Genomic DNA, 20307 nt, shown 5'->3' with positions numbered 1-20307 from the left:
TTAACATTATGAGGAAAGAAAGCGCTATCTTTTCCCATGGAGTGGCTGATGGGTTTGAACTGCCAACCCGGAGGTTAGCAGTCCAATGCTTACCTGATAGCCCCTAAACCTAACCCTTTCAACTGGGGTTTTATAAAAAGAGGAGTGGAAACACAGGAAGGAGCCCTGGAGGCATTGTGGGCCACCCGTTGGGCTAGCAACTGCAACGTCAGCAGTTTGAGTCTTCCATTGGATTGCAGGAAGAGAAAGGCTTCCTGCTCCAGTAAAGATCTGCAGCCTCAGAAACCCAAAGGGGCAGTTCTACACTGTCCTATAGTGTTGCTACGAATCAGAATCCACTCTGAGGGCAGTGCGTTTGGTTTGTGATTTGTGGATGCACACACACACTGAGAGAAGGAGGTACAGGAACAGCAAGGATTGTGAGCTGACCCCAGAAACCATGGGAGATGCTCATGGCCAAAATCGACTCTACACAACCAAGACCCAGACTTGAGTGTTTAACCTCCAAAACCATGAGAAAATAAACGTGTGTTCGTGAAAGTGACCCTCTTATGGTATTTCTATCTCAGTGGCACTGGGTAACTCAAAAGTGACCATCTCTGGTTAATTAAACTGAATAGAAATGTCTCTTGCATTTGATACACACACACACACACACAAATATGCATTGTGGCTCTTTCCTCGATTCTCAAGATGCAAATATCATTAGGCTCGTTGTGTGGGAAGTTCTTCACTTCGAGCCCTATCTAGGAATGAACACAGTCTAAAACCTCTGGAAACTTCTCCCTGCCAAGGAGTTGATCCTGACACATAGCTACTGAGGTAGTTAGTTTATTGTGCCAACCTGGCCGATAAACACATGTGGGGTTAATTGAAGGGCGGAGGGATAAATGGCTTGGTGAGCCTCGCCTTTCTAGTTCTCGGGTCTCCTGCTTTGTGATGGTTGGACCAGGGTGCAGCTGCCTTAGCCAGTTCCCTGCTTCAGCTGGCAAGGCTCATTTCCTGCAAGACATCCCTGAGGAGAAGGCACATGGTCCTTCCCTGACGCAACCATGGGTGCTGGAGCAGCCGTGTGGAGACCCCTGCCAGTGCTGAGATGCTTACACATTCACTGATTCAGGTTTCCTCCTACAGTCGGCATCATTGCGTGTGTTTTGTGAGATGGAGGAGGACTTCGTGGACTGGTGTTGGACATATGGATTAATGGGTTAATGTTGGACTTTTGGGCTTGGGCAGCACTGGGTTGGGATGTTTTCATGATGCGCACTTAACCTTTACATAAAACTCTCTCTTATCCATGAGTTTCTGTGGATTTGTTTCTCTAGAGTACCCAGACTGACACAGTGACCCTATAGGACAGGGCAGAACTTCCCCTGAGTTTCCAAAGCTGTCAATATTTATGAGAGAAAAAAACCCATCTTTCTCCTAAGGAGCGACTGGTGGTTTTGAACTGCTGACCTTGTGGTTAGCAGCCCAACACATAACCCACTTTGCCTCCAGGGCTTTTTGTACAAACTGATACCCATCATATTCTTCTAGCAGACGGTCCCTAGTGCAGGATTGAATCTTGATTTAAGTAAAAGAGAATCTAGCCAGGTTAATAAACACGCTTTTGCCTCTACTGCCCCACTTCATATCATCTTCAGCCTAGTGTTTTGCTTAAGGACCCCAATTAGAGTCACTTCCTATCATTGTTATGGCGTCCCCTGAGAAATAAGCACATAATCAAACCTGGCAGGATCTGACAGTGTTATTAACGACCACCGTCAGACGTGATTATCGTAACACAGAAGCCCCACACGGTGAGCCGTGCACGGTGTACAAACCCCTCCCGGCAGACAGGAAAGGAGGACCAGCAAGATTGCTTTGTGGGGGTTTTCAGGTTTCTTTCCCCTTAAATCCACCCCTTACTAGGCGTTCAATGCCAGTACCCACTGCCACTGGGCCCATATCAACTCAGGCTGTTGCTCTTGTTAGATGCCATCACGGCAGCTCTGTGCACAACAGAAAGAAGCAAGCGAGCCGGTCCTGGGCCATCTTCTCAGTGGTTCTTAGGTTTGAGCCCATTGTTGTAGCCACTGTGTCAATCCATCTTGTCAAGGGCCTTCCTCTCTTTCACTGCCCCTCTGCTTCACCAAGCGTGATGTCCTTCTCCAGAGACTGGTCTCTCCTGACAACATGTCTCAAGCATGTGAGACAAAGTCTTGTCATCCTGGCCTCTTTGGAAACTCACAGAGGCAGGTCTGCCCTGTGCCGTAGGAGTCTCTGTGAGTCAGCACTGATGTGATAGCAATGAGTTTTCTGGTGATCTTTTGAAAGCACAACTATGGCTGTTTTCCTAGGCACCTCTGAGTGGATTTGAACCTCCAACCTTTGGGTTAGTAGCAGAGTGCACCGCTCTTTGTGTGCCACGTTATTAGGAAGCATTAAGCACGTGGTTAAGATTTCTTCCCCAAAGCATTACCGGTAGCAAACTGTGCTTCCAGTTTTCATCCTGCTGACCAGCTTGCTATTTATTGAAGAAATGGTAACAAACAGTTACTCCTCATTTTGAGTTTTATTATTCTGTTCCTTCAACCCCTACTGACTGAGTGATCATGTAGGATGGAAATGCCAAGTCCCTAGCACAGGCTCACGACCATCAAGTCTGTTCTGACTCATCCCCAAACGTTCTTTGCCACCTAGTCAACTCTAACTCATAGCAACCCTATAGGACAGGGTAGAACTGCCCCTGTGTGTTTCCAAGACTGTAACTCGTAGAAAATCTCATCTTTTTCCCTTGCAGCTGTGGGTGGTTTTTGAACTGCTGATGTTCCGGTTGGCAGCCCAACACATAGCCCACCACACCCCATCGTGACTCTATATAGGATTCCCGAGGCTGTAAATATCTAAGGAGTCAGACCGCCTCATCCTTCTCCCAATGAGCTGCTGTTGGGTTTGAACCACCAGTTTTTTGGTGAACAGCCCTCTGCTTATCCAGAAACCCCACCAGGACTCTGAGAAAGCAATGGACTATAACCTCTGTCCATAAGGAATTAAGATACAGTATAAAAGTCACACACGCAGGTAAATCTAAGTTCTCTCCATGACACGATTGTTTAAACGTGGATTTCAAAGGCACAATCTAAGGATGATGAGTGAGTTTGGGAAAGTTTGGGGGGAGTGTTCCAGTCTCTTTCAATTCCACATCTCCACGAGCTTTCTAAAGCCCCCTCATACTGCGGCAACTTCTTTTTGAGTTAAAGCTCCCACCGCAGTATGAATAGACGTGTGAGGCTGTGAACTGGAATTTAGGAATCCAGAAAAACCATGGGTAGGGCGGAGAGCCGCTGGGAAACACTTCTTAGGTGACAGAGGAGGGAAGGGTGTGGATATGGTGCAGACTTGGACGAGAACATTGGAGGCAGAGGGTGAGAAGGAGGGTGGGGCGTGGAAACTGGGAGCCACTCTCGAGTAGGAAGAAGTGATGTGCCCCTTTGAGAGCGGGCTTCTAAGCAGAAAGCAGAGAAGTTTAGAGCTAGGATGAGCTGTGAGCAAGATCGCAACCATTTTGTTTTTCGGTTATCAAACGATCCTTTGTTGAGTATCTTCTTGTGTGGTTCTTAACTAGCTGGGCATTCCACAGCATCCCTACTGATGTCAAAAGGGTGGAGACCCTCAACATTGTAGCCCACAGGCTGGGCAGACCCCCCACAACTCCACACTCACTGCCATCGGGTAGATGTTGATTCATAGTGAGCCTATAGGACAGGCTAGAGCTGCCCCTGTGGGTTTCTGAGACCATAACTCTTGGCGGGAGGAGAAAGCCTCATCTTTCCTGATGTGGAGCAGCTGTGGTTTCAAACTGCCCACCTTGCAGTTGACAGCCCATCTACTAACCCTTATGCTCCCAGGGCTCCTGCTGGGAAGGTCCCAGGATCTCTGTCATAGTTCCAGAGAGTTCGCTGACTAAAGATTGATGCGACACCTGCTAGACAATGCCGACAAGCTCATCAAGCACGGCGTCCCCACTGTGCTTCATATTTTTCTGCTTCTTTCCGAGTGGTTCCTTGAGTTGGATGATCAGGGCAGAAGCAGCAGGCACTACTTCAGTGTGGGCCGGTCTACTCTGAAAGGTCAGTATCATGGCAATCTTTAACCCCTCCCAGGCACGGCCTTGACCATGTCATCACCAACCATTTTTGGAGGCAAACCCAAGGGGCCAATCTTGGGGCCAGCACAGACGTGGCACTGACTTCCCCACTGGTGCACTTTGAGGGCATGACTTTGATCTCACTGGGGTTGAACTTGGTGGCAAGGCAGAGGTGGCTGGTGTTGGATGGACGCAGATGCGGGACAATCAGAGAAAGCTGCATCCATGCAGCCGACAAACTGAGAGCCGAAAGTAAGACCACAGCCATGATGATCGTGTCAGCCCTGTTTATGTATAACCAGTTGAGGTCATTACATCATTTCATGTCCATTTGATAAATAGGTTATAGAGTGGCGTCTAGCCTGTCCATCAGGTCAGCCTGATTGGTGCCTCCTTGTGGGCGTGGCCTTCTCATGGGAATTTTGGGGGTTTCCTCTCTTCCTCCCTGGAAGCAGAACACACACTCTCCCTCTCTCTGCTTCACCTTCCTGTTGCCACATGAAGCCACGCTGATGGCAGCCAGAGCCCTGGAGATGCTTCCATCACCACTGGATCCACAAGACTTTCCACCTGTGATCTCCTGCATTTGTCATCATTGCATATACTGCATGAATCTGAAGAGAAATTTATGGACTGGTCTCAGACATGTGGGCTGATATTGGGCTTATGGACTTGATCTGGACTGGGCTGGGATATTTTCTTAATATATAATTGCTCTTTAATATCAAGCTCTCTCATACACACATATGAGTGTCTCTGGATTTGTTTCTCTAGTCAACCCAACCTAACACACCATCTTGTCATTGATTTGTTATTGTGATCTTCGACTGTTTCTAAATAGTTCTATAGAGTCTGTCCTATAGGGTTGCTACAAGTCAGCATTCACTCGATGGCAGTGAGTTTGCTTTTGATTGGAATGTTAATTGCTATTTGAACCACAAGGTCAGCAGTTTAACCCATCAGCTACTTCTAGGGAGAGAGGCGAAGTGATCTGCTCCCATAAAGACGGACAGCCTTAGAAACCTCAAGGGGCAGGCTCTACTCTGCCCTATTGGATCTCCTGCGATCCTATGGTAGTTGCATTTGGTTTTTATAGTTTGAGCTTTCTTGGTCATTCTATATGATGAGGAAATGAAATGTCAAGGTGATAAATTATAGAATTCTCCTTCCATGGATTCACTATGCTTTGTGACTTTCTATAGTTAGAAGAAATCAATATAAATATCATGTGGGACATTGGGAGGGGGAGCACCAGGTTGCTGGAAGGATGCTCCTGTGGCTCACTTCCTAATACAATTCCCTTTTTCTCTCTGTCCCACTTGGAGTAGTTATTGAGGAGACTCAAGTGCGTCCGGGCAAAACCCCAACAATTGTGGGTAATAAATGTGGCGTCCAACGTGGGATCTCAGTCTGTAGTAAGATTTGATGACGGCTGCCCCCTTGAAAAGGAGTCCTGTTGGTGCAGTAGTTAAAGCATTCATCTGCTAAGCAAAAGGTCGGTGGTTCGAACCCACCAGCCACTTCTCAGGCTGTTTGCTTCCAGACAGACAGACAAACAAACCAACCCTCTGACATCAAGTCTTTTCTCACTTATTGTGTGGGAAACCCAACGGAGCAGTTCTCCTCTGTCCTGTAGGGTTGCTATGTGTGGGCATTGTCTCCACAGTAGTGGGGTTTTAGAATGGGGCCCTTTAAGAAGCTGGTGGCATATGAAAAAAAAAAACCTTCACTACCATTGAGTTCCTTCTGACTCACAGCAACTCAATAGGACAGGAGGACAGGGTAGAACAACCCCCGTGGTTTCCGTGGCTGTAAATCTTTAAGGGAACAGATTGCTGCCTCACCTTTCTCCCAGGGGGCAGCACGGAGCTTCAAACTGCTGACCTTTTAGTTAGCAGGCCAGCTCTGCAGGGCTCCTTGGTGGTGTGGTATAAACTGTGCTCCAATAGCAACAGTGATCGTGGTGGCTGCGGCCACACAGGCTCAGTGGCCGGTGAGTCAGGACTTGAGAAGGAAGAGCCAAGGGCAGAGGAAGCGTACAAGGGACATTCAGGAGCCAAGACACCAGTTAGGCTCCGATGTAGACTGATAGGGAAGATCATGAAGTGAGGTCTGGGTTCACCCCCGTTTTCTCTGGGTATTGCTCAATTTGACACCTGCATCTCCCCCACTGTACTAATTCCTTAAGTATGGAAGTCAGATCAGCGTGATCATCTGATCTCCCTGGTGATCCATTTACATTTGCTTTAGTGTTTCCTGTTTGCTGCTCTCTTTTCCGATGGTGATGTCTCGCTGTCTTACTGTGTTATTCTTGTTCGTGGTTGTTTGTTTGCGAATGTTTTTCTGCATTCACAATCCAGAGAGACAGTAACTGGAGGAATGGCTCCTGGGGGCGGGGGTGGCAGGGGGGGCTGGGGATCATGGGGAGCTAATGACGAGGAGGCCCAGAATGAAGAGAATGTTCTAAACGGACTGCGGTGCTGCTTCGACAACGATTCTGGATGTGACTGAGCCACGGGATCGTATGTTATGTGAATTACATGCCAATCAAACGGTTGAAAAACAAAACAAAACGGAGACAATAACTCTTTACAGCAGGAGAAAGCTGCCTCTTTCTCCTGCAGAGCTGTCTAGTGGCTTCAAACTACTGGCCTGGTGGCTGGCAGCCGAAAGCGTAACCCCTATACCACCAGGCCCCCCTCAGAGCGCCCTCCGTACAGGGAATGGCCTTTGTTCCGAGTAACAATCTGTCATTGATAAAAGGTGACCTCGGGGGACAGCATCAGTTCCAGCTTTAGTGAGTATCGCAGGGTGACAGTTTCAACCTGTCCAGTCAGCAGGTGAAACTCTCCTGGAGCGTGATGTCCAGTTCTAACACGGGCCTGCGTTTTGCTGAGCCAACACTCTCAAAGTCTCCACCAGGGCTTCTTCCTCCCCCGGGTCTATGGTTCTGGGGCTCCCTGACTCCAGGAGATGAAGGAGGGTCAACACAGTGTTTCCTGTCCTTGCCAGGGCCCTTCCCCTGCAGAGGACCCCATAAGATAAGAGAGAGCCAAGTCCCAGGTCTGGTCACTTCTCATTCTGACCAACAGGCTCCTGGGCTCTAGGTGACCTGGTGGTGGTAGGATCATTATGCCATTGCATGTCCATCCAGTCATCCTTCACAGCCTCCATCCCTCTGTGTCCCTGGTCCTGGGAGGCAGCCAAGGCATGGAGGCAGAAACAGTGGCGGTGAAGCTGGAGCATGATCGCCACAGCCTCAAAGGCAGAAGCCTGTTAGAAGGCGGTTTGCTGTTAGCTGCCCGGAAGTTGGGCCCAAGACACGTTGGTCTTCCGTGTAATAGAACGTGATGATGCCCAGTCCTGCGCTGTCCTCCCGACCCTTGGTATGTTTGAGCCCAGGGTGGCAGTTACTGTCTGCCCATCCCACGGAGGATTTCCTTCATGGTCACTGATCACTCCTAGTGTCCTTCTGAGGATATGCCCCCAGATAAGCAAGACAACGTCTCTTCACTTCTGAAGAATATTCTATCATTCCTCCAAAGGAGGACGGAGGGGGAGGAACTAGATTGCTATAGAGAAGAGGGCAGGCCTGGCTGATGAGCCCAAGTGGGAACAGAGTGACACACACACACCCGCCATGTCTGCCTCACCACCTCCGACTGCTATCCTTGACTTGACCTTGAATCTCTTCACTGCCTCGTCAGCTGATTCTCAGCCAGGACAGGTGACCTCTGTTTCCTGCTGCTCAGAGGTCTTAATCCTGAGTAAATCTCTCCTTTGGAGAGATCACTCACTCTCCTTCTCACAATGCCAAGTGTAAATAAAACTCCAGCTAACCCAACCAGTGCCTGCCGCAGGTCACACAGTGCAGGGAGAGCCCAGGCTAGAGTCTCACCTGGCCCTTCCTGTTTGGGAATTCTAACTGTCTGGTAAGAAAACCCTGTGGGTCTTCCAGGTCTTTAGTCAGGACTCAACGGGACACCACCACCTTCAGGAAGCTTTCCCTGATGTTCCCAGCCTGGAGCTCTCCTCTGTATCCAGAGCCCATTGGCCTTCCTTAAACCCACTGCCAACAAGTCGATTCCAGTTCATGGTGACCCTGTAGAACAGAATAGGACTGCTCCAAAGGGTTTCCAAGGCTGAAAGTCTTTTCCGGAGCAGACAGCCTCATTTTTCTCCCATAGAGTAGCTGGTGGGTTTGAACTACTGACCTTACAGTGCACCACTTAATACGATCCTATAGTGGTCACTATCGGTTCACCTGCTCTTCAAATTGTGAGCCTCTTGAGGGTAGGAGCTACCAACGGTTCACAGCATCTGGACTATTTTAGGCACTTAACACTTGCTTGTCTATTAAATCATCCCTGCTGTTCAGTCAATGCCGACGTTCAGTGACCATCCAGGACAGGGTAGAACTGCCCCTGTGAGTTTCCAAGACGGCCACTCTTTCCAGTCTGCTGTAGTAGAAAGTGGCTTTCTCCCAAGGAGATTTCCAACCGGTGGTTTCCAACTCTGGATCTTGCAGTTAGACGGCGGCTGGTGGTTTCCGACTCTGGATCTTGCAGCCAGACGGCGGCCGGTGGTTTCTGACTCTGGATCTTGCAGCTAGACGGCGACTGGTGGTTTCCAACTCTGGATCTTGCAGTTAGACGGCCAGCTTGTAACCACCATGCCACCTGGGCCCCCCGTGTGTTAAGAAAGGTATGCACAGGTGACTATTAAGAGGATTCTGCAAAAAGATGGTACTATGTCCACTAACGTCTCTCGGGGAAGCTCAGTTAACACCATGTCGATGTATGACAGCCTACACATTAAGCACATGGTTGGTGGGGACTGTGACTCACAGTGGGAGCCCTAACTGCACTTTGACCCCGGACATAAATGGAACCTCCATTGAGATGAGTCAAGCACGCGGGGCGAGGCCCGTCTTTTCATAGAGAAGGAGAGAGGCTTTGGGCTGTCAGTCCTGGCAGGCTTTGCCAGCCCTTTCCTTGTTCTTCTTACAGGAATCTCCTGGATGTCTAGCCTAGGAAGATTTAATCTATTCACCAAGGAATGGAGTTTCATTTCTTAAAGACTGACACCAGAGCTATAAAAAGGTGTTATAAAAATGTAAAAAGTCAACAATCCACGTATTGTAGTCTAAAAAACTGTCTATATACATACACTTTCCTTTCCTCAACATTATTTTAAATTCTCTATCATTGACTCCATTAATGATACTATCCATAGAATTCCCATATCCCTTATAGGGATGATTTATAATCTTCACCAATAAAATGATAGCGGTGTCGTCTCTAGGGTGGACCAGGGACAATATAAACCATATAGATGGATTTTGAATTTCATTCAATCATAACCATAATCCAAGAAAAATGAGCTCTTGTGACATAGTCCTGCCCAACACTTACCCTCATTAAGGACATCACTGAAGATGTTGGTGCTACAGCAAATGTTGGTGTGAAGAAATCAGATGGTGCCGAGCTATCAAAGAATTCCCTCTGGGGTCTTAAAAGCTTGTCTTCAGACAAGCAGCCCTCTAACTGAGGTCTCAGCTAAGTCCACATGGACGAAGCACACCAGCCTGTGTGATCCAAGGATTATAAATAATAAAGTCCAAGATTGGAGGAGGGAACAACATTAGAGCTTAAATTCTAACCACCCAGTTTGCAGAAGGTTGTGGATAAAAATGAAAGCCCAAAATCCGTTTGCAAGATCCCCACGTGGATTAAAGCTCCGGTGAATTCCCTCTGACCATTAACCAGGGATGTGCCTAGCCTTCTAGCAAATTGATTGGATTGGTAAGCAGACTGATACAGATGCATGCAGTTAAGTTAAAATTTAACACTCTGTCATTTGTTCTCCCTTTTGACCCATTTTAAATTTATTGTAATTTTTATTATTTTCTGCTTTCTTTTCACTGAAGCTTTTCTCTGTTCTATTGTTGTTGGTTTTTTTTTATTTGTTTGTTTTTGTATGTTTGTCTCTATATGATGTTAGTCCGGATAGACTAGAGAAACACGTCCAGAGACACTGTTATGTGTGTAAGAGAGAACTTTATATCAACGAGTAATTGTATATTAAGAAAAATCACAGCCTAGTCCAGTTCAAGTCCATACATCTGATATTAACCCATATGTCCAATACTAGTCTGTAAATTCCTCTTCAGACTCATGCAACACATGCAATGATGCTGAATGCAGGAAGATCACAGGTCAGTGAGTGGAAGGTCTTGTGGATTCAGTGGCAGTGGAAGCATTGCAGTGCTGGCAGGGGTCTCCACGTGGCTCCTCCAGCTCCAGGGCTCTAGCATAGCTCCATGTGTCTTGTCAACAGGACTGTCTCCCAGGGAGTGAGTGTGTCCTTCCTCCAGTGAGCTATTCATCTCCATCGTGTCTCTAAATGAGGTCATCAAACTGCGACCTGACTAACAGGCCAGTCCTACCCCTTCCTCAATTGACAGATTACATAACTGCCACATATTAAATCCAGGATAAGTAAATCGATAGAGACGGGATGAATTGTTTCTTAGGGTCATGACAGGGGGTGTTGAAGGAAATGGCGAGTACAAGAAAGAAGGAAATGCTTCTAAATTAATTGTAGTGATAACTGAACAGCCATTTTTAATTTAAGCCTTTAAATCATATAAATTATATGTCAATAAGACTATTCATATATTCTTAATAAGTCATTTTATTTGGGGTCTTATAGCTCTTATAATCCATACATCAATTATATCAAGCATATTTGTACAGATGCTGCCACCATCATTTTCAAAATATTTTCTTTCTACTTGAGCCCTTGGTATTATCTCTCCTTTTTTTCTTCCCTCCCCCACCCTCCTACCCTCCCAAACCCTTGATAATTTACAAATTATTTTTATTTTTATATCTTACACTCTCCGCTGTCTCCCTTCACCCATGTTTCTGTTGGTTGTCCCCCTTTAGTTGGGGGGGGGGGCACCAGTTATACATCAGTCATTGTGATTGGTTCACCCTTTCTCCCCTTTCTTCCCCCACCTTCCCCCTATCCTCATCATATAATTTCTTCTATTGCTTTTCCTGAGGGGTTTCTCTGTCCTGGATTCCGTGTGTTGAGAGCTCTTCTCTGTACCTGTGTACAAGCTCTGGCCCAGCCAGGTTTGTAAGGTAGCACTGGGGTCATGATATGGGGGGAGGAAACGTTAAGGCACTAGAGGAATGCTGTGTGTTCTATTGGTGCCATGCTGCACCCTGGCTGGTTCATCCCTTCTATGTGACCTGTCCCTTAGGGGATATCCAATTGTCTACAGATGAGCTTTGAGTCTCCCTTCCGACCCCGCTCATTCACATGGATATGGGTGTTCTGGGTCTTCTGAAGTCTGTATTAATTATTTTTAATGTGACAAGGAGGCCATTGTCAGACTTCAGTTTTCAAAAGAAAGCCTCCCAAGAAGGCAAAAGAAAATGCCAGCGATTTGATCCAGGACTTTCTCATAAGCTCTCAAGCAGAACTTTTAAGGGGAATTGTTACATAAAACGGAATCCAGTTCCCTGTGGTGCTGTGAGAGAAGCATTGGATTGCCAGCCTCGAGGATAGTGGTTCAAGCCTAAGAGTTGCTCGAAAGGAGAAAGAGGAGGTTGTCTGCTCCCCAAAGATACACAATCTCATAAATCCTTAGGAGCAGTTCCACTCTGTCCAATAGAAGTGCTAGGAGTCAACGTTGTGGCTTTGAGGATTTTTATTTTATTTTTACTTCTTAATAAACAAAAGAAGACTTGGTCAAATGGAAAGACCCTGTAGCCTTTGTCTCAATGGGGGTCAGACACTTCCATTCAGTAACCCCCAACCAGACCGAAGTGTGACCCCACCCCCTTTCTAATCACCATCTGTGACTCCCACACACTCGGATCTTCACACTCCTGCGTTGGGTGCTTCTCTGCTTGGCCGACTTAATGATTGCAGTTGCCACATTCACAACCCCACAAACGTGCAACCCAACGCGGTGACACTCACATGCAGGAATAATCATTTGTTTAACCTGACAGTGCATGCTTGATGCTTTCGCTTGTTTGTTTTTAAAAAATAAGAACCCACTTCATCCCGTCTTAGTCATATCTAAGTCTACATTAGTTTAATGTGCAAACACACATGAGACAACCTGTCTCCTCTGGGTCCCTGGCTAGACTGCAGGTGGGAGTTTACACCTAAGGCAGTTGACCATCCTGTCGGGGAAATGGAAAAGAGGGACCAGGAAAAGGGACTAGGACGAGGGGAGGGACTGGCTGATGGCTGCAGTAGACATTGGACTCTGTTGTTCCTCCTGTCTTGAGACCCATGGAACTGAGGCCTCTGACTGAATGCTGCAAGAGTGTCAGTATCAATGGGTGTGTGAGCAAATGTGGTGAAGAAAGCTGATGGTGCCTGGCTATTAAAAGATATAGTGTCTGGGATAGTAAAGACTGGTAGTTAAACTAGCAGGGAAGCAACAAAGCCCACATGGAGGAAGCACACCAGCCTGTGTGATCATGAGGTGTCAATCGGAAGAGGTGTCAGAAGGTAAAAAATCAAATCAATGTGAAGGGACATGGATGTAGTGGAGATCCAAAACCCACTAAGATAACTGGACAGGCCATCTCAGAAGGGTCACACGGAAGGGATCACAAATCCAGGGTGTGGTGTGGCACTGATGAACCACCTAACTATCCTCTGGTTCTTTAATATTTGATCCCCTGACTATTACGGTTTTTATTTGTTTTACCTCGTCACGTATGTTAGATTTGTGTGTTCACTTGTATATTTAAGATCATTCGGTACATGAAAATCAAGATAGATGACCCATCAGAAACAGTAATAGGAGTAATGGGTCCCTGAGGAGACAGGAAGAGAGGGGAGAGAGGGAGAAAGGGGAGGAGGGGAAATGGGGGACTGTTAATATTTGATGACTGTACAACCCCACTCAATGGGATCAAACCACAGTATGTGAATGGATATATTGGACTGTATAAGATATGACCAAAAAAAACTCTTCTGGAAAAAAACAAAAAAAGGAATAAGGGTTCCTAGGGGGTCTGGTGGGGGAGAGAGGCGAGCTGATATCAAGGGGTTCAAGAAGAGAGAAAATGTTTTGAAACTGATGTGACAGCAATTGTACAACACTGCTTGATGTGATTGAACTATGGAATGTTATGATAGCTGTAAGAGCTCCCCAAAAATGATACAAAAAATGAATTTTTTAAAATGCCGTTGTAGACTCCGGGGCTCGCTCACTGCCATCGAGTGCAGTCCGACTCATAGCGACCCTGTAGGACAGGACAGAACCGCCCTGAGGTTTCCCAGCCTGCAACTCTTTCCGAGAGCTGACAGTCTCATTGTGTTCCCGTCAGAGCGGCTGGTGGTTTTGAACTGCTGACTTTGTAGTTTAACAGCCCGACGCTTAACCCACAGTCCCACTAAGCCCTGACTCGGGAGCATTGGGAAGGTACAGACCCCTTTCTCCGATCTGTTCAGTGCCTTCCCTCTCAGACCAAAAAATATGATAAAGTATAATAAACTGCTCCCACCCCCGTGAATGCGTTTACCCGCTGGCCTCAAGCTTTCCTACCAAACAGGGTCCGACAGACGGGTGAACTTGCCAATGGAAATGACCTTCCCAAGTGTGGTCTGGGTCATGCTTCAAATGCCTTCAAGGCACCGCTCCCGGAGGTTCCAGACCGAGCCCAGCCCAACACTGTGAAGTCCCATTTGTAAGTAACCACTTGAGCCTTAGCACGAGAGATGTGCTCCCCCAAGGCTGACCAATGTTTTAAAAATCCCTGTCATCAGTGGTGACTAATGTTTTTTCAGTCCCCAGAGTATAAGTAGCCATCAAGTCGATTCCGACTCATCGTGACCCCGTAGGGCAGAGTAGACCTGCCTCTTTGGATGCCCAAACTTTCCGAAAGATTTCTCAAGGTCTCCAAGGCTGTAATATCGCTGTGCAAGCAGACGGCCTCATCTTTCTCCCACAGAGCAGCTGGTGGGTTGGAACCGCTGCCCTTTGGATTTGCAGCTGAATGTTTTTAACTGCTGCACCGTCACAGCTCGTCCTTGTGGACGTTAACCATCCTCAGATTTTCTGAGGAATCTCAGCATGAGGCTACCAGTGAAATTCAAGGTTTCGAGTCAGCCTAGGATCTGGGTAAGCCCATCACCCCGGCTTTATTCCACGGGCAGCATCGGTAGCAAAGAACACCTGGACTTCGTGACATTTGCCTCTCTGCAAGGCTGGTTTCTGATTCATTCACGTGTGGGAGCAGCTTGCTGTGGATGCCGCCTTTCTCTGAGAGGAACGAGCGTGGCACATTTGTTAATGAGGCAGAAAATTCATCACACGTTTTCAATGATCACTCGCATCTTAGCACTTGCTCTTGAAAAACCGACAGTCTTAACATGAGAGATGTATTCCTGAAAATCTGTGCATAAATTTAGCTGGAAACCTTTCATTGAATAGTATTTTCGTGATGACCAATATGTTTTAAATCCCATTAATGAAGTCTTTGTAAAATGAGCCCAGCCCACTGCCATTGATTCTGACTCATCACGACCCTGTAGGACAGAGCAGAACTGCCTCTTTGGATTTCCAAGACTGAAGATCTTTGCGGGATCAGAAGGCCGCATCTCTCTCCTGTGGAGCAGGGAGGGTTTGAACCATTCACCTTGTGGTAACAGCCCAAAGCCTAGCCCATTCTGCCACCTGAACTCATTTTGTAAAATGCACAGACTCTTGTAGTTGATTTTCTTTGCAAGACTGGGCCTTTAAGAAAGGATTTCCTTGAACAGAATGATTTTGCTTTGTCAACTGGATAACCGACACTGGAGACCTGGTTAAAGATATCATGGGACACATCGGCAATGTGATAGTTTACAGCCTCCAGAGAATGAAAATGTTCTTTGTATACAGATATATATACTTGAAAAATGTACACGGTGTGATACTGACTATTTGTGAATAACAACTGGAGAAGCCAACAAGAATATGTATTTTCATTTGCTGTCTATGAACCAGGCAACTTTGAAAAAGTAGACGAGAGACTTGTAGCACTGGCGGGGCCAGGGTAAGAGGTGGTTACAGGTTGGGTGGATAAGAGGACAGCCGAATGATGAAAATTGAAGGCACGTGGACACAATTAGGCCAGTGACTAACCACTCAAGCATCAGTGTCTATCACAACGCTTTACGGGAGCAGAAAGCCACCTCTTTCTCCTGAGGAGCTGCTGGTGTTTCCTGCTCTACCAGCCTGTGGTCAGCAGCCCACGGGGGAACCACTGTGCCAGCAAAGCCCCTTCCACGTCCAGGGCTCCCAACACGTGGGAAACATCGAGGAAGTGAAAACGTTTACCTCCTCCACTCTGCGTTCTCCTTTGTCATTGTTGGCAGGTACCAGAGAGTCCGTTCTGGTCCATAGCGACCCAATGCACCACAGAAGGGAACACCCCCCTGCCCTGGGCTTGAGCCCGTCGCTGCAGCCACTTTCTCTCTGCTGCTCGGCTTTACCAAGAACACCCCTTCTCCCAGCACTCGCCTCTCTCTCCTGACAGCATGTGATAAAGCCTCGCCATCTTCTCTTATTCTCAACACCCCACCCCACCCCTCAGAGTATGTGTTTTGGGGGAGAGGAGATATTCCTTCTAAGAGTGGAAGGAAAGAGGAAAAACGTGTTTTCTGAAAAAAAAAAAAAAAAACGCAGCAGCATTTCTTCCAAGCCCCTCATGCTGCTGCTGACAAACGTGGCTTCTCATTTCCCCTTTGGCCATCCATGGTTGCTCCCTGAACCCCGGGAAAACAGCTTAATTAGATGTCAGTGGAACCTCTTGTTTTATAAGGTCTGTCCCTGGGGTACACCCACCCAGGACCCCTCTTTACAGGATGATCGCAGTAGAGCTAGGCATCTTGCCGAGTTTGGGGGACAACGGTATGGGTGGGTGATGGGAAATGATGAGACGGCCCCGGGGAGAGCAGAGTCCGTGCCAGTGGCAGGCCTGCCGTCTGGAAGGTTAAAGGACTTGGAGGCCCTGCAACAAAGGCTGGAGTTGGATGACGGATTAAGTGACAAAGCTGACCGTGTCACTGGCTTCAACTGGACGGGGATCTTGGAGTGGGTTCAAGTTCAGATTTGAAGGACATAGAAGGGCCATCAGCTTGGGGGTTCACCCGCCGCCATCAGACCAATGAATCTGGTCTTCTGTGTGATTTCGAGTGGTGTTCCAGCTTTTTCCCCACTCTGTCCAGGACCTTCTCTGTGACCACCATGAGACCGCTTGGTGTGGTAGCGGGCACCATCCTGGTCTCGGGTCCAGGAGAGCGGTGGATGCTGCGCCTGTGTTTCGCTGGTCTTCGGGAGCAATTGTTTCATTGAGTCTTTAACTTGCTTTTCTCTTCTTTACTCCAAATGGGGAAAAACCCATAGTTGCGTCATATATGGCTGCTCACAAGCATCTAAGACACAGGCTCATATATTCCTGAATGAAGTCCCTTTGTGAGTGAGTGTGTTAGTCTGGGTAGACTAGAGAAATAAATTCATAGAGACTCGTGTGTGTATAAGAAAGAGCTTTATAGTGATGGACGTATGAGGCGCATAGCGGCATGGGAAGAACTGGAGGAAATCATGCTAAGCGAGGTAAGTCAGGCACAAAAGGACAAGTACAACATGTGCCCACTGAGGTAAGAATTTAAAAAATTTTTAAAAAGCAAAAGTGGCATAGGGAAAAAAGCTACTGTATACAAACATTTTAGGGGTGAAGACTGTGTAGTATGGCAGAGACCAGACCAAAACCAGGGATGCACATGGTAGACAACAGTGGAGGAGGTGGGGAAAGGAAAACAAAAGGATGAATATAAGGAAGAAAAGGGAAGTGGGGGCATGGGGCACTAATCCACCCAAGGGGAGGGTATTGTTTATATCTCCACAGGGAAAGTGGGAGCAGACTTCAACCCAGTGCCGCAAGGTGTGAATGCAATATCCCGGCGTGGAGGAGGGAACCAGTGGAGAGGTCTGGGAGGCTGGCCCCAGCACCAAAAATTAAGTGGATTCCTGCCCCTCCCCCGAAAATAATTTGTTTCAAAGGACAACATTGATTTTGCAGCTCCGGGAGATGGACATATCTGATCAGAGCACACGGGAACAGATGAAGGGGCAGGAGGAGACAGTGGAACACAGCCTGGCCCACCGGGCCATGAGGATGATGTTCCTGATTAGAGCAGCCCGTCCACAGAGAGAACAACATGGCTGACTCTACTATGAGACATGATGCCCCTCAGTGACTAAGGGCGATACAGGGGACTGCACCGGAGACACAGTGTGGGAATTGCACCTGACCTGATCCCATCACACCGAGGCAAAGCACTGGGGGAGTGCAGTGGAACAGCAAGGGAATGGAGTGGCAAGGTCCCCAGGGAATGCTGAAAGTGGACTTTGGGGCAAGGGTGTGGTGCCCCAACAGACTGGACTGGAAAACACTCCTAAGGGCCAGCAAACGATCCCTGAACTAACTACAAGCCTTTCTTTTGTGAAGTGTTTTATTTTGTTCTTTGTCAGTGGTTTGTTTTTGTTGTTTTGTTGTCTGGTTGTATACTGTTGCTTTGTTTTCCTCTGTCTTGTTTTCGTGCATGTTAGTGTCTCCACAGATCTGTCTGAATAGGTCAGGCTGGATGAACTATCTGGAGGAAAAACAATGGGACAGACAGTTCCGGGGGGACAGACAGTTCCGGGTGGGGGAGGGGGAGGAGGGTAAGGAAGTGGTGTTAATAAACACAGGGACAAGGGAACAACATGGGACCCAAAATGGTAGTGAGGGGGGAGTGGCAGGCCTGATAGGGAACGATCAAGGATAAGGTTGCGTAGAGAAGAGGTATAGCTGTAGCCCAGGTGGGGGCAGAGCATGGTAGTGGGGGAGGAGGAAAGTCAAGGGAGATGGAGGAAGGAGCTGGGAGTCAAGGGGCATTTATGGAGGTCTAGACAAAGACATGTACATGCAAACATATATATGAGGATGGGGAAATAGTTCTAAGTGTCTACATTTATAGGTTTACTATTAAGGTGACTGAAGGACCTTGGGCCTCTACTCAAGCACTCCCTCAATGCATGAATACTTTCGTTTATTAAATTGGCACTCTATGATGCTCACTCTCCTGACACAACTGCTGAAGCCAAAGTGGGTGAACAAGTAAATGTGGTGAAGAAAGCTGATGGTGCCCGGCTATCAAAAGAGATAGTGACTAGGGTCTTAAAGACTTGAAGACAAACAAGCGGCCATCTAGCTCAGAAGCAACAAAGCCCACATGGAAGAACACACCAGCCTGGGTGATCGAGTGGTCCCAAAGGGATCAGTTACCAGGCATCAAAGAACAAAAAATCATCATATCATTGGCTGCACACCTCCATGATAGGCTCCCTGAAGACAAATGGGTGCATAAGCAAATGTGGCGAAGAAAGCTGATGGTGCCCGGCTATCAAAAGAGATAGTGTCTGGGGTCCTAAAGGCTTGAAGGTGAACAAGCAGCCATCTAGCTCAGAAGCAAAAAAGCCCACATGGAAGAAGCACACCAGCCAGTGCAATCACGAGGTGCCCAAGGGACCAGGTATAAGGCATCATGCAAAAAAAAAAAAAAAAGAATATATGTATGTGTATATATGTGTGTGTGTGTGTGTGTGTGTGTGTGTGTGTGTATACTATATTGAATGAAGGGGGAAGTGCAGAGTGGAGACCCAAGGCCCAAGTGTCGGCCAATGGAGATCCCCTCACAGAGGGGTTTAGGAGAGGAGATGGGTCAGTCAGGGTGCAAGGTAGTACCGATGAAGAACACAGCTTTCCCCCAGATCCTGGATGCTTCCTCCCCCCCAACTACCATGATCCGAATTCTACCTTGCAGGGCTGGATAGGGCAGAGGTTGTACACTGGTACATATGAGGGCTAGAGGCACAGGGAATCCAGGGTGGATGATACCTTCAGGACCACGGGTGTGAGGAGCGATGCTGGGAGAGTGTAGGGTGAGTAGGTTGGAAAGGGGGAACTGATTACAAGGATCCATATGTGACCTCCTCCCTGGGAGAGGGACGGCAGAGAAGGTGGGGAAGGGAGACTCCGGATAGGGCAAGATATGACAAAATAACGATGTATAAATTACCAAGGGAGGGGGGAGCGGGAGGGAGGGGAAAAAAAAAGAGGACCTGATGCAAAGGGCTTAAGTGGAGAGCAAATGCTTTGAGAATGATTGGGGCAGGGAATGTATGGATGTGCTTTATACAATTGATGTATGTATATGTATGGATTGTGATAAGAGTTGTATGAGTCCCTAATAAAATGTAAAAAAAGAAAAGAAAAAAAATAAAAGAAAATGATTAGGGCAAAGAATGTACAGATGAGCTTTATACAATTGATGTATGTATATGTATGGATTGTGATAAGAGTTGTATGAGCCCCTAATAAAACATTTAAAAAAAAAAAAGAAAGAGCTTTATATAAAAGGGCAATTGAAGCTTTGCGCAGTGGCAATATCGTAGCCAGTGAGGTTTATCCGAGGCGCGATTATTGCTAATTGAAAACTTTTCCCAATACCCCGCCGTGACGACTTGAAATATAGTCGGCATTGGCAATTTTTGACAGTCTCTACGGAGACTGAGCATAAAAAAAAAAAAAGGGCAATTGTATACTGAGAAAATATCCCAACCTAGTCCAGATCAAGTCCATAAGCCTGATCTTAGCCCTTATGTCCGGTACCAGTCTGTAAGTTCCTCTTCAAACTCACGCAACACATGCAATGACGCCCAATGCAGGAAGACCACAGGCCAGTGGGTTGCATCAAGCTGCGACCTGATGGACAGGCTAGACTCCACCCCTTTACAAGTTGACACCAGATCATATAACGACCTCAGTGAGCATGACATGCAAGGGGCTCTGGAGCACAGGGTCTCAGGCAGAGGACCCTCTTGTCCAACAAGAGATGGTGTCAACCGAACCAGCACTGTCCAGTAGAAGTGTAATACGAGCCACATACAATTATTTCATTTACACTTTATTTTATTTAAACTAAATATCAAAATATAGGTTAACCAAGAGTCAGAACTGACTCCGTGGCAGAGAGCCTGGGGTGGGGGATGGGAGGTTAGTCCAAGGTATTATTATTTCAACATGCAATCAATCTACAAGTGATTG

General features: G+C 47.3%; 1 non-coding gene across 1 annotated transcript; it reads left to right on the top strand.

Annotated features, from left to right (window-relative positions):
• Window positions 1-19629: 19629 nt before the first annotated feature.
• Window positions 19630-19770, top strand: LOC142461876 (U4 spliceosomal RNA). The gene has a single exon (XR_012787048.1). It is a non-coding gene; the product is annotated as a U4 spliceosomal RNA (small nuclear RNA).
• Window positions 19771-20307: the final 537 nt, after the last annotated feature.

This window comes from Tenrec ecaudatus, chromosome 11 (assembly GCF_050624435.1).
Source record: "Tenrec ecaudatus isolate mTenEca1 chromosome 11, mTenEca1.hap1, whole genome shotgun sequence".
NCBI classification, from domain to species: domain Eukaryota; kingdom Metazoa; phylum Chordata; class Mammalia; order Afrosoricida; family Tenrecidae; genus Tenrec; species Tenrec ecaudatus.
This window is presented reverse-complemented; position numbering and strand designations above follow the sequence as displayed.